The sequence below is a fragment of the Megalopta genalis genome, chromosome 13 (assembly GCF_051020955.1).
Source record: "Megalopta genalis isolate 19385.01 chromosome 13, iyMegGena1_principal, whole genome shotgun sequence".
NCBI classification, from domain to species: Eukaryota; Metazoa; Arthropoda; class Insecta; order Hymenoptera; family Halictidae; genus Megalopta; species Megalopta genalis.
In genome coordinates, this window is record NC_135025.1 from 8,967,213 (window position 1) to 8,981,483 (window position 14,271).

Here is a 14,271-nt window from a genome sequence, read left to right on the forward strand (position 1 = left end):
CAATCCAATCTTATATAAAGATATTATACTATCTAAACAATTTAACTAGACAGATATATTTAAAAAATCTCATTTGTGCATCTCCTCCCTTTTGAATGACTTATATTGTATTTTATTAAATTTGTACGACTAATGAAGATAAATTGCATTGATATTTCTTAAAAAGTGATACAATATTGCGTAAAATTAGCATTTAAATTGGAGCAACCATTTTTGTTGTTAACTCAAACTTTCATAAAAAAACAAAACTTTAAACGTCTAGTATCTTGTCAAAAATCAATATTTCTAAAAATCCTTCGTTCAAGGACAAATTTCGACTATCAACTGAAGAAATATTTTTCGCGTACATGATTTCAGATAACCGTGGACCGAGTAAAGTTAACCATCGCGAAATATGTTTTTTTAACCCTCTGGGGAAGGGCCATAATTTGCACGTTTCTGCATATTTTTAAATAACAAAAATACAATTATTAATAAAAATCCTGATCTTTCAAATAAGGGAACATTGCCTGAAGAAGGTCATAAAAGATCTGAGAAAAAATTCCTCAAAAACGCCATTTTTTAAAACTCCTAACTGAAGACGAACCCTTAACCCCTTAACGCGCAGAAACGTATTAACACGGGCGTGCAAAACCGGCCAAAATGTGCAGACCCGTATATATACGGTCGGCGTCGCAACTTATGTTATGTTACCTATATTAATTGAAAAACAGTACGATGGGTACAAAATTCGATCTGCAATGCGATTCAATATTCGCTATAATTATTTATCCACTATTTTTATTGAATTTTTAGTAATTTTTGCATTTTTTTTACATATTTATTGAAATTAAGGTCCAAATATGTATTTTCTTAGATAAAAAAAATTGATTTTTTTTGGTCGGTTTTTTTTTTTTAAATTGTGCATTAAGGGGTTAACGCACTCCGCCGCATCTTACCCTGTAAAATGATTTCCGTGACACGGAAAGGCCGTTTTAAATTGCCTATAAAGTAACAAATGATCGCAAACGAACAGCGTTTCACGCATCAATACAAGAAAATAACTTTTCGAATTAAAAACGAACATGTTTCACGAGCGCCCCATGAATGGAGACGGGCGTGAATTCGCCGAGAAGAAAGACGACGCATCGAAGATGTTTAAAGGTCCATGAAAACAGCGACGTTGTTAAAATGCCCACGGGTTTCTCGTGGATCAGCAAACGGTAGTTCGCGGAAAGTGAAATAGGAGACAGGAATGTGTAACGAAACGCACATTCCCCGACGATATCCTCAGGTGTCTCGGAATCACGGGAATCCAATGCTGCGAACGCCGCCACGTTCTTTTTTATTTTCTGCGATCGTCTGCACCGACGCGGCTGGAAATGAAAATCACGGAAGTGGTTCTTCCTACGCACGCGTGCGCCATGTTGCATAACGTTCCCGTCCGGGCATTTAAATTCTTAACGCATCGCAGCTGCTGGTCACGTATTAATACGCCCATCGTTAGAGTAAAACAAGTGCAATTAAAAAGTGAAACTCTCGGTGAGCAAGCAGATTATCGTTACGATTTTACACGATCCGCCCGGACTCGTTATGCCATTTTTTTTAACACATCGTTCATTCGATTTAAACATTTTCAAGCGCGCCATTAAAAGGTGTTTACTTGTCGGCGAGGTAAGGCTACCGTTGCACTCGTAACAATTATAATTCGTTGTTAACACTTCGATCGTTCTGGTTGCTCGAGCAATAATTTCGGCGTTCCAAAATGGCTATAATGTTGCTTGAAATTAATTACACGGCTTCTCGAGGCTTCGCTTATTCGATCTTTTGAGGGATAGTTCGTGTTTCAAAAAGGTGTCATTTTTATAGCGGAACGCCCCTAATGACGAGATCATCGTCGTACATTTGCAATGTTGACTTTGACTATAATAGTTATGCAGTTTCGTCGTTCATTCAATTTTATGGGAGACAATATAAGTGATTCGAAGAGGTGCCATTTTAAAATTAAAGAACCGAATGGCGAGATTAGATAGTAAATATATTTGTACATGAACAATGATTTCTTTGCATTGTTATGTTGTTCGCAGCAAAATTAAAGAGGCGATCATTTTCTCTATCTTAACTTTAAGGGGCTGAAAGCAAGATAAAATTGTAATTAAGTGATCAGCCTGTAATATTCACTGAATGAAAAATTGCTGTATATTCAAATTTTATATTATACGTACAATAATTCTATTATGTGTATATATTATTTTATTAAACGTATAACAATTCTACTACATGCATATATTATTTTATTAAATGTATAATAATTGTGGTACACGTATACATTATTTTATTAAACGTATAAGAATTCTACTACATGCATATATTATTTTAGTAAATGTATAATAATTCCAGTACACGTATACATTATTATATTATTTTATTTATATTATTATTATTATATTATTTTATTATGCATTATACATGCATTATTACATTATTTTATTATACACTATATATGCATAATTATATTATTTTATTTTCATTATCATTATATTACTTTATTATACATTATATATGCATAATTATATTATTTTATTTTCATTATCATTATATTACTTTATTATACATTATATATGCATAATTATATTATTTTATTTTCATTATCATTATATTACTTTATTATACATTATATATGCATAATTATATTATTTTATTTTCATTATCATTATATTACTTTATTATACATTATATATGCATAATTATATTATTTTATTTTCATTATCCTTATATTACTTTATTGTACATTATATATGCATTATTACATTATTTTATTGTACATTATATATGCATTATTATATTATTTTATTTTATTATATAAATAATAATTCCAGTACACTTACATACACACATTAATTCTCTGAATGCTGCAAAATATAACAATGTTGAGCGCCAGCGTTTCAGGTGGAAATGACTGGCGGTGGAAGTAATTCTACTTCCGTTCGATAAAACGTTCTACTGGCCTGGCTCAAGAAAAAACAATTCACGACGGTTTATCGCAGCTCGTTAAGCGGCGAGAGATTAAATTATCGAACCGCGTCTGCGCTCGCCTCTGAATATAATAAATCGTCGATCGGAGGTTGATCGAGTGAATGACCAGAACGAAACAGGGTGGCCCGACTATCCTCGCCCTAATGATTTGTCTGTCCTTACCTTATCTCATTAACGAGTGTTCCATTCTCTGTTGTCGAGCACAGAGCTGCGAAACCGCGTTGCTCGTTCATCTAAACCAGTCGACATTTTTAAAGAACTATAATACTATCTGGAACAGACGCATTCTTTACACGTTCAGTCCCATAGTATACAACTTGATACAGGTGAATGAAAAAGTGTTTGTAAATTCTGTTAAACATCGCATGTTTCGCGTTGAATTCATCAACGATTAAATCTGAAGTCGATTTAATTTTAGAGGCACATAATGTATAATGATCTGAATTCTGAATTTGTAACTAGGGAATCTCTGAATTTAATCAACGTCCAACTTTTGAGTCAATTTCATTTTTCAAAGTCGTATACGGATTTTAGTTCGTGGTTTATAATTGGAAAACCGCTGAAATTAACGACCAACGTTTAAGACGTTTCAATCCTGTAAGTGATTGTGTTCTTTCTGTAGATCGCGTATCTATTCGAGGTGAATAAATTATAATAATAGTCTGGTTCCTGTTAGAGGATTGTTATAGGCGAGCAATTTTAATATATAATAAAAATGCTTCTCAAGCATCGGATATATATTTCGTGAACTAACTAAATTTTGAGAAACTAAATTTTACGACAAACTCTGTTTTCGTTTTTAATAATCATTAAACTGTAGACGTTTCTATAAACTGATAATTCTCTGCATCGACTGCGAGGTACAAATGTGTGTTTTAAATTAATTATTTTAACATACCCGTGTCAATCGAGTAATCGTTTAAATAAATCGACTTTTTCAAATTCTGCTGACAAAATCAGTAATTTAAGGGCGTTGAATTTCAATAAATAGGTTAAATACAAAAATCGATCTAACAAATAGTTTTTTATTTACTTATAGCTGATATGATTTAATCGTGAAGCCATGCGATTTTTTCTTTTCTAATTGTTATTGTTTTTACCGAGTTGAATTTAACGCAAACATTTCACAAAGAGAGAACATATTTTATACCTTCTACCTACCCGAGGAAGATAACCTACGTCGCAGAGGCGCCTGCGAAAGACTGTTGATTTTTGTTAATTTTTCATAGAGGTCTAGTGATTTAAGTTTAAAATTACTTAAAATATAAAAAAATATAATATAAATGCATTTTATTTTTACAATAATGCCAAACCTTTAAAATGACTAGATTAACTTAAATAAATATCCATTGTTAGTATAAAATTGACGCCTTAGAAAAGCATGCGCCTCTGAAGCGTATGGTTATCTTTTACGTACGTTGTCATATGGTTATCTTTCTAGGGTTAATTAAGTAAAAGTTCTAACTAGAAAGTTCGAACAGCAAAAAATATTAAAGTTATTCCCATAACTAAATATAATTCAATAAAGGGTCACGTTTGAACGATACCTGGGAAAACTACGATTTCAGCGAATCGATCTCGAAAGGTTTCCAGAAATGTTTCCAGTGCATTGACACCGACCTAAAAACAGACGCGTCAGATCAACGAACAGGCAGCCGGCCAGACGACCACAATAATAGATAAATACAATATAGTAGTAACGCAATTAGCGTGATTCAGTGGTCGATCGCCGCGAGAGGGTCGGTGGATACCGGGAGTTATGCTCTCAGGCTGGTTCAATTAAAATTCAACGAGAGCTCATTTTTATGGCCGGGATGCGTACGTGCGATCTGCCGATCTGCTTGTAAAGGATTCAAGCGTGAACATCTTAATTGGTACGTACGGAATAACTTTCTGATTACATGCGGATCATGAAAAATTCATACTGAGAGCCGAAAAGATTCGCGATGCTGAAATTACAACTTGCCCCCCTCCCGCCCCCGGAACGGCTACGCCGGCACTTTTTTCTGGCTTTCACGAACTTCCGTGACAATTCTCAACAAAATTGTATAAATGTTCATTGTTCAAATTGTTCAAGCTTCGGTTTGGGGTATTAACTAGGGGTATTCTAGTATGAACTTTTGAAAGAATCAGGCTTTTTCGCATATTCTTAACCCCTTGGCATACCGTCTTCTTCGCAGTTACTGTAATTAGAAATTTTTCGATTGCAATCATTTCTTAGAAGGGAAAGAAAATTGATGCTTATTGTGTGCATAAATTTACTCGAATGCTTAAATATTGATGACAAGAGATTAGAATGTTATCCCAATTTCAAAGGACAGAATAACATCTATACTCAATTAATTATTATCAGAAATTTTCATGACGAGTCGGACTCGTCAAAATACGGCAAGGGGTTAAAGGATATAATTAGGTTGGGGAATAAGTTTGTAGCATTTTTATATTTTCTTTTATTTTACAACGATTTCTTGCTGTTTGACGAAGTGTATAATAATATTCATTCGATAGAGCTCTTTCTGCTCTACAAAACTGTGCTAATCGTCTTTTTGAGTAATTTAATATTTTATTACTTTTGAGGCTTAGAAATAGAATATCCAGGAGGTAAAAAGCAACATTTTCGACATGCTCTCTTCTTCGCTTTTCATCGAGGCCAAAAAGCTGCTGAAGCAGCTCGGGACATTGCAACGTATACGGAGAAGGTGTCATAGGCGAGTGTACAGCGCGGAAATGGTTTGCGAAGTTCAAAAATGGCGATTTCGACGTCGACGACACGCACCGCAGCGGAAGACCTTCTGAATTCGACGAAGAGCGCCTCAAAGTCGAAGAGCGCCGCAAGTCGTGAATTGGCCGAAAAAATGAACTGCGATCATAAAACGATTCTCAACCATCTTCATTGATGATTAAGTTAAGCTCACGAGCTTAACGAAAGCAACAAAGAAAATCGCCTTCAAATTGCCTGGTAAAAACGCTACGAACTTATTGCCCAACCTAATAGTTTGAAAAATAGATCTCTGGAACCCTACACGCGAACTCCTAAAATTAACGACGTTATGGTTGTTCGAAGGATGCGTCATTATCGATACGGTAAACTTCGAGGACATTTTTCTTGAAACTATGTTTACAGTAATTGGTTTTCGGTACGTTTTTCACGATTTTCCAGCGTTAACAGGTCGTTCGGATTTCACTTTCGCAAGGACGATCATTATCAAGGTACGAGTACGCGCGGCGGTCGAACAATGAGCGCTCGTCTCGCGCGAGAACGAGCCGCAAAAACGAGGCTCCGTTGCTCAGGGGTAGCCATATGGCGTGAATTTGATTAATTGTACGAGCACCGCGTGGAACTTCACCTTCATTTGCAACGATACAAGACCGCCGGAACGGTCCGGTTATTATTCGCTGGACGGACGGTCGATCTTTCTCTCTTTCGTGACGTCTCGGCCGCCGATGATCAAACCCGGTTATTTAATAATCATGAGGATCGCGAGTCGTTAGACCGATTTGCTGGGAATAACTGCTCCCGATGCCGACCGAGATTACGTAGCTTCTATGTTTAGCATTCGAACGGCGAATACTTTCCAGAAAAATATGTCTGGTCAACGTATCGTTTCAGGTACTTCTTCCAGCAAATACAGAGTGGGCTGAAATTCGGAGTACAGCGGAGCAGGGGCTGATTCTACGTGAAAAAATAAGGAGAAAATTTGGTATAACATTTTTTTATCCGGGGCACCGTTCCCGAGGAAATCGGCGAGCTCCTTGCCGTGCTTTGACGAATGTGACTCGCGATGAAGATATTTGTAGCAATAAACTGTCAAGGTTAAATGTTATTCCGTTATCAAGTTATAATAATATAATATAATATATATATATATATATATATATATATATATATATATATATATAATAATAATATAATATAATAATAATATATAAGGTTAAATGTTATTCCATTATCAAGTTATAATAATATAATATAATACAATAATATAATAATATATATAAACAATATCAAGTCGGAACAAAATTCTTTCTCATCGTCGATATTTAATCTTATTATCTTATATAAAATCTTATTTTCCTAATACACTTATTGTAAGATTTTATTTGACGATAGTGAAATAAATCATTTAAAGTCTAAAGTAATGTAGTTTCTATATTGTTAAAATAATAATGAAAGAAAAAGCTTGTTCTTTTATTATTTCTATTGAAATGAAGCCTCTGAATCCTCTCATGGCAACGTCTTTATACATTCAAACAGTCTACCTGCCTTGCAAGCTTTAAGAAAGTGGCCAGACATTGTTAAAATCAATCCCTTTATCCTCGATATTCGAAGGCTTATATAGATGGCTACTTCACAGACAATAAGAAACTCTTCTTCTATTGTAATCCCTCCCATATTGCTGGAAGAAAGTCTGTCTTTTTCTGAGACAGAAAGCTGTATTATCATGGGAGCTGAATTCAAGGTTACGGTGAACGAAGCCGCGGATTGCATTTTGCATTATTAATAGCCGCCATTATTATAAGCCGCGGATTGCATTGTTAATAATAATAATAGTAATAATAACAATAATAATAATAGCAATAATAGTAATAATAATAATAATAGTATATATAATAATAGTAGTAATAATAATAATAATAGTATATATAATAATAGTAGTAATAGTAATAATAATAGTATATATAATAATAGTAGTATATAAGTATATAAGTAGTATATAATAAAGTATATAATAATAGTAGTATATAAGTATATAAGTAGTATATAATAATAGTAGTAATTATAATAAAATTTACACAAACAATAGTTACAATAAGTAAATTTTGTTTAAGTAATATAAAAGAATTTGTTGCTAATTCTGTTTTTCTAAAATGTTCAATACCTTCCTGACGAAAACTGATCGACTATGTTAATAACGATATAACATTTGCATCGTATTTTGTATGTTTCATGCTCGTAGCACGATAAAAATGATTTAGTCTCTTTTTGAGCATACTAATGTTGGCACACAATGTTTCTTATAACTAGTTATAAGAAACGATGAAGATAAGCGTATCATGCACCCTCTGTTAAGTGTGTAGCTGCCTCTAAAGAGAGGTCAGTCATTTAATTTCCGCGAATATACGATGTTCACATGCAAACGGCGAGACACCGACTTTTTAATCATTCTGACTAGCTGCGTTTGCATACATAAAACATGCACATATATTTTTCATAATTTATCTTTACGATACACACTCTTAAATATTGCGTTCTATTAGCATAACCCAATTAAAATGGATACCTTATAGCGTACTAATTACTTAGACCGCGGATGTTTATGCAAAATTAAAATTGTTCGCGACGATTGCAAAACAGACGAGTCACAAGTACAATTGTCCATCTTTCTTTGATGATTGTGGTAAGTTGTGATCAGTACACTAACATTCTTAGCATCATTTAATCTTTTTCCTGCTTCCGGTTCAGCCTACTCATTCTTTTTCTATAGAATATTTATTTTAAATATTTAATTTGCTAAATATTTATTTTGCCATAAATTCTCCCTAATTTTCCTTCTGCTTGTAATCGAGCCGCGAGGCTCGAATAATCGTATCTCCTCTCTTCCCAAATTGTCCATTTCTGTTTACAAGTTGAAGAAAAGTTAGGGAGAATTTACTGTATTATAGCGTGCAAATGTTCACTATCACTTCTGCAAAAGTATTTATCAGCAGCACGCGTAATTCAAATTATAAACATGATATAAATTGTATACATGATTCATGAACTATACGTATTAATACATGAATTATACACATGAAGCATAAATAAGTTTGTATCTCGTATTTCTGCACGCAAGTTTCTATCGTCAAATATCATTTTTTTTTTAAATTGACGGAAAAGATAATATTCTTTTTCAAAGCAGAACATTTCCAGCGATAACATAACAGAACATTTCCAGAAATAAAAATTGTACCATTATTTGATAGGTAAGCAGCGTTTAAAATTACGGTCTTGTTAGAAAAAATACAGTAATGTATTACTTTAATTAAACAGTAAATAAATATTTACCACAGAGACGGTTCGGTCGGAGATGGAAATTTACTTTAAATGTCGCACTTCAGATTTCTTATTCCAGATGCGTTATCCGGAGGAACTCGTTTTCAGTTTCCTAGTCAGGTTTCTTATTCGTCGAAACTTGTTTTAAATTCCTCGGTTTGAGTTCCTTACTGTGAGGAATTCAGAACTTCGAATAACTTTGAATTTAATGTATTCTAAGTTTCCTAGCCGACGCTCCTTATTTCTAGAAACTGGCCGCGGCCTTTTTATTCTAGATACATTCACTTTATCATTTCGTTTCTACACGATTTACCATTTCTCGATTCTAAAATTTTTCCTACATAACTCCCAGTCTTCGAAGACATCTTAGAAACTTTGTCCCTAATTGTTTATTTAAAAAATTATACTGCATGCGATGGACTGTTCGAAGTTGAATAATATCGAGTTAATAATTTACTGCAGTGACCATTTCAATGATATACAAGATAAATTAATTTCGATCTACAGAGAAAATTAATTTCTTTCTGTTTTAATAATAAGATGACAATACAAAATATTTGTTACAAAACTGACAGTAAATTTGTATTTTTCATACAACAACATAACAATGTTTGAGTAAAGTGATTAATTAAAGTGGGAGTACTATAATATTCACCTGCACAAACGACAATTCTCATTCTTTTGTAAATGGAATTATGTAATTATTAATTTTTCATTTATACAGTCCACGTTTCACCCTTAATAAAATCAACGGAAGAAAAACAGGGTTTACAATATTTTATTTCTCAATGATTTTAATAAATTGATGATAATATGACATTAATTTTTGATTTTAATCAATTGAAAATAATAGAGAAACGAAAGTAATTATTAATTCACACAATCCACGTTTGAACTTCGACAAAATTAGTAGAAGAAAAACAGGGTTTGCAATGTTTCATTTCGCAATGACTTAAATAAATTAACGATCAATTAACAATAGTTTATGATTTCGATAAATTGATACTAACACACTAATGAAATTAATTCTCACTTAATCCAGCAATAAACCTCATTTTAAAAGTAACAAAAGGAAAACAGTTTACAATATCTTTTCCGTCAATGATTTTAATATATTGATAATAATCAAACGACAATCTATGATTTTAATAAATTAACAATAACATGTATAGCAATAATTTGCGATTGTAAGAAATTGACAATAACGTGTACAGCATAGTTTGCTATTTTAATAAACTGACAATAATGTAACAATAAAATAAATTATTACTCGGTGCAGCCCAAGTTTAGCCCTAGATATAATTAATTAAAGAAAGACAGTTTACAATATGAACAGGCCTGCGGCTATTTTTCTAAAGCATGTCGAGACCAAAAGCAGCCCCACTGTTCTCATCCCCAACCATTTTATCCGCGGGCAACGCGCTCTAATCGCAAGACGGATAAACTTAGGATCAGCCAGGTGTTTGCACCGTCGAGGATCGGCACACCCTAGCGTTTCCTTTGCTCCATTACGTCGTCGAAGATTATCGAGGCAAGGACCGATTTCGTTAGGGGTGGCTGGTCAGGCTGGCTGCGACTTGCACCCTTCGCTAGCTCGTGCCAAGCAGATGTCTCATTGTCATGCTAAGGAATCACCCTTGTGCAACGTGTAACGTGTAACGTCTTTCGGCCTGTCGCCGTCGGTTTCTGCTTGTTCGAAATTACTTTTTCTTCCTCCCTTCGGGCACACCCGGAGGGGTGCCAGGGGGTTGGACCGCGTAACGTATACTGCGAGGATTCCCTCCCTTACGTCCCTGACCGCTGTCATTGCACTGTGCGCGCACATTGCTCGCCGAATGCCGCAGTTACAAGTTGTCTGGCTCATTATGCATTTACAGATCGTGCGATATTTTTAAAATACGGAAAATTCATTTGTTGTTTCGTCATATTTTTATTTTATTTCTGCCGAAAGGAATGTACATTTTTATGCAATTAGAGATCGAGCGAACTTTTATGCGTTCAGAGGTTATACGACTTTTTATATGTTTTTGCAGATCGTATAAATTTTAATATATCATTCACGGATTGAGTAAATTTGTATACATTCACAGATTGTATGAATTTTCTACGATATAGAAAATGCGTACGTCAATAGAAATTGATTATATTTTTTTTTGTTTTATTTCTGACGAAAGGAACGCGAACTTCTTATGCATTTGCAGGTTATGTGAACTTTCATGCGTTCATAGATATCGCGACTTTTTAGGCATTCTCAGATTTCGTGATTTTTTACGAATTCACAATTTTGTGAATTTTTGATATTATTAATACGTTTTCTAAACATTTCCGAATTCATTCTTCATTTTTTAAAATGAATTTTCCCACATTTCTATTTCGTTTATTATTCTGAACATGTATCTTAGCTGTTGTTCAATGTGATGTAATTTTAACTTACGCACACATCTGTACATTCATGACCTTTTAAATGACCTTAAAACTTTTCTAGGTAAAGTCTATTTTATGCACTATTTTGTACATGTTACTTGTTAAATGTTTATATATATATAAACATATATAAACATTTATATATATATATATATATATAAACATTTAACAAGTAACATGTACAAAATAGTGCATAAAATAGACTTTACCTAGAAAAGTTTTAAGGTCATTTAGGAGGTCATGGATGTACAGATGCGTAAGTTAAAATTACATCATAAAATATATATATATTTTAAGCATGTATTGCACAAAAGTGGTGTTTAACCATTCAATGTGATGTACATAATTGAGCAACTCTAATGAAGTGTAACGTGTACAAAGGAGACTGCTTCTAAGGCTGCAGAGAAATTCTTATCAGCCATGTAAGATCGAGAAACCTAATCTTTATGTTATTAGTCTCGGCAGGTTTTATACATTTGGATGTTATCAGTAGCTTCGTAATAAATTAAGATAAAGTTGTTCCGCGAGTATAATAAGATAACCAAGCTTCAGAATTAGGAGTTTCTGGCATATTTATTATTAGTGCTTCTTGGAAACTTGTGCACTGTCATCCATAAGTCAGTCCACACTTACGATACCAGAGATATTGTAAGGTGGCGTCCATTACAACATCCAATATTATCACATTATACATATATTATAATGTACATGAAGCAACAACTCAAAAACGTAACTGCTAATTTATGAACAAAAATGTACGACTGCATACAATTTCTTAAATTCTGTAAATAATAATGTCTGTGACGAAAAACATAAACATGCAATGCAATTAATAATTTATCTCGAAAATACTAATCCATTTTTGCAAAAGATTGCATTAATAATAGAGATTTCAGCCTTTTTACGACGCCAATTAGTGTCGTTAATTAAAGCTCTCAACGAAAATTATATTTCCTCTTTCGTAAGCTTTGTTTTTAACGTCATCCTTGTTTGTGATGCGCGCAAGAATTATTTTTCCTCTCGAAAATTGAAATTTTAATTTTTTTCATAAAGTTATACGTTTTATTTTCTACGAAATTAAATCAATAGAGCAGAGATTTGAAATACTGTATGAAATAGTATTATTCCTGAGTTTCCTAATGGAAATTATTATATTTCCACGCTCACAAATTCTTTTCCATTTCATCATTATTTAAGACATGTTCAAGAATTATTTTTCCCCCTTAAAATTATGAAACTATAATTTATGTTTTCTAGAAAATTGAATTATTAATCAAATGTTTTTAATACTATCATTATGAATTACTATTATTGTGTCTTCCAATAGAAATTGCTGCATCTGCAGCGTCGCAATAATTATTTCCAAATCGCCCTTGTTTCAGTCACAACAATGATTTCTCTCTTCAGAAATTAAAAACGCAATTTATTCACAAAATCATAAGTGAAGTGTCCTACAAAATCAAATCAATAGCAGAGATTTCAAATACTCTAATCAAAAATTCCTATTAGCACCAGTAATTTACCAGTCGAGACTCCCAATACAAATAATATAGCAATTCCATTTCCATTTCACCCTTGTTTGCGAAGCATCCAAGAAATATTCAAAAATTAAAATATAAAACGTTATCAAGACCAACGAGATGCGACCCTAGCAGCTAATAAAATCGAATAACGTGCCAAAGAAAAATAACTCAAGTGGCCGAACAACTGTTATCAGCGATTCCCAGCGAAGAAGAGAACGAACCTCGCTGAAAATCCTCGAAGGTCCTCGGTAATAAATCGGCGTTCGGGTATCGCGTTTCCGCCGCGAATCGCCGCTCGAGCGTGTTCCTCGAGGGCCCGTTGATCCTTTATCGATCGAAAGTCAGTCGTGCGACGGTAGCCGAGCCACGACAAAGGCCTGAGGTAACAACAAAAGTCTAGCGTCTAGGCCCGTGCCGTGAAACACAAAGAGCGAAGGCAGCTGCCGGGATTTTTATTCGAGATCGTCTCTGTCAAGGAGCCAAGAAAGTATTTTTCGAGTTCGAAGACCTGCGGGCGACTGCAGGACACAAGGAAGAGGGGGAGTGAAATCAAAAGGCAAAGGCACGAGACCATTGTCCTGCGAATTCGGCCGGCGTTCAGGGGGTTGGAAATTTGCGGCTGCCGGACCGCTTCTGAAGGGCCATAAACGACGACGGTTGCAACCGAGCCCTATGATATTTCCCATCGCGATCAATTGCTTCGTTGATTTCTACTTTGTGCCCGACCGCGTAAATGATTTCCCCTTTTCCGAGAGTCTCTCCTCGCCGTTCTTTCTCCGTCGCTGACAGAATTTATTCATTATAATAAACATACGTTTAACCCTTTGCAGGCACGCGAGATTTCTATGAAAACATCGGCGTTTTTACGCAGCTGGCGAGTATGCTCTTAACCCCTTAACGCACAGATTTTTTGAAAAAAATACCGGTAAAAAAAGATCAATTTTTGCTGGAGAATTTTATTTTCTGCGCTTTTGTTCCATGGGAAAAGGCTGTATTTTATTCTTGAATAAATAAGTGTTATAGCTTACAATCCCATGTAAATGATGGATATCAATAAAACGATTTTTTTTCCTTTGCTTTCACATTGTTATTTTCAGTTCTCGATTATATTCGAGTGTTAAAAATTATAGCAGCATAAAATACAACAGTCGCTCGAATTATCTCGAGTGTGCACAGTTTGGCCTGTTTAGCGCGCTCGAATTAACTCGAGCGTACAAGTTAAGGGGTTAAATGACACAAAATGTTGCCATTTCTTCGCTGTACTCGTCGAAAACA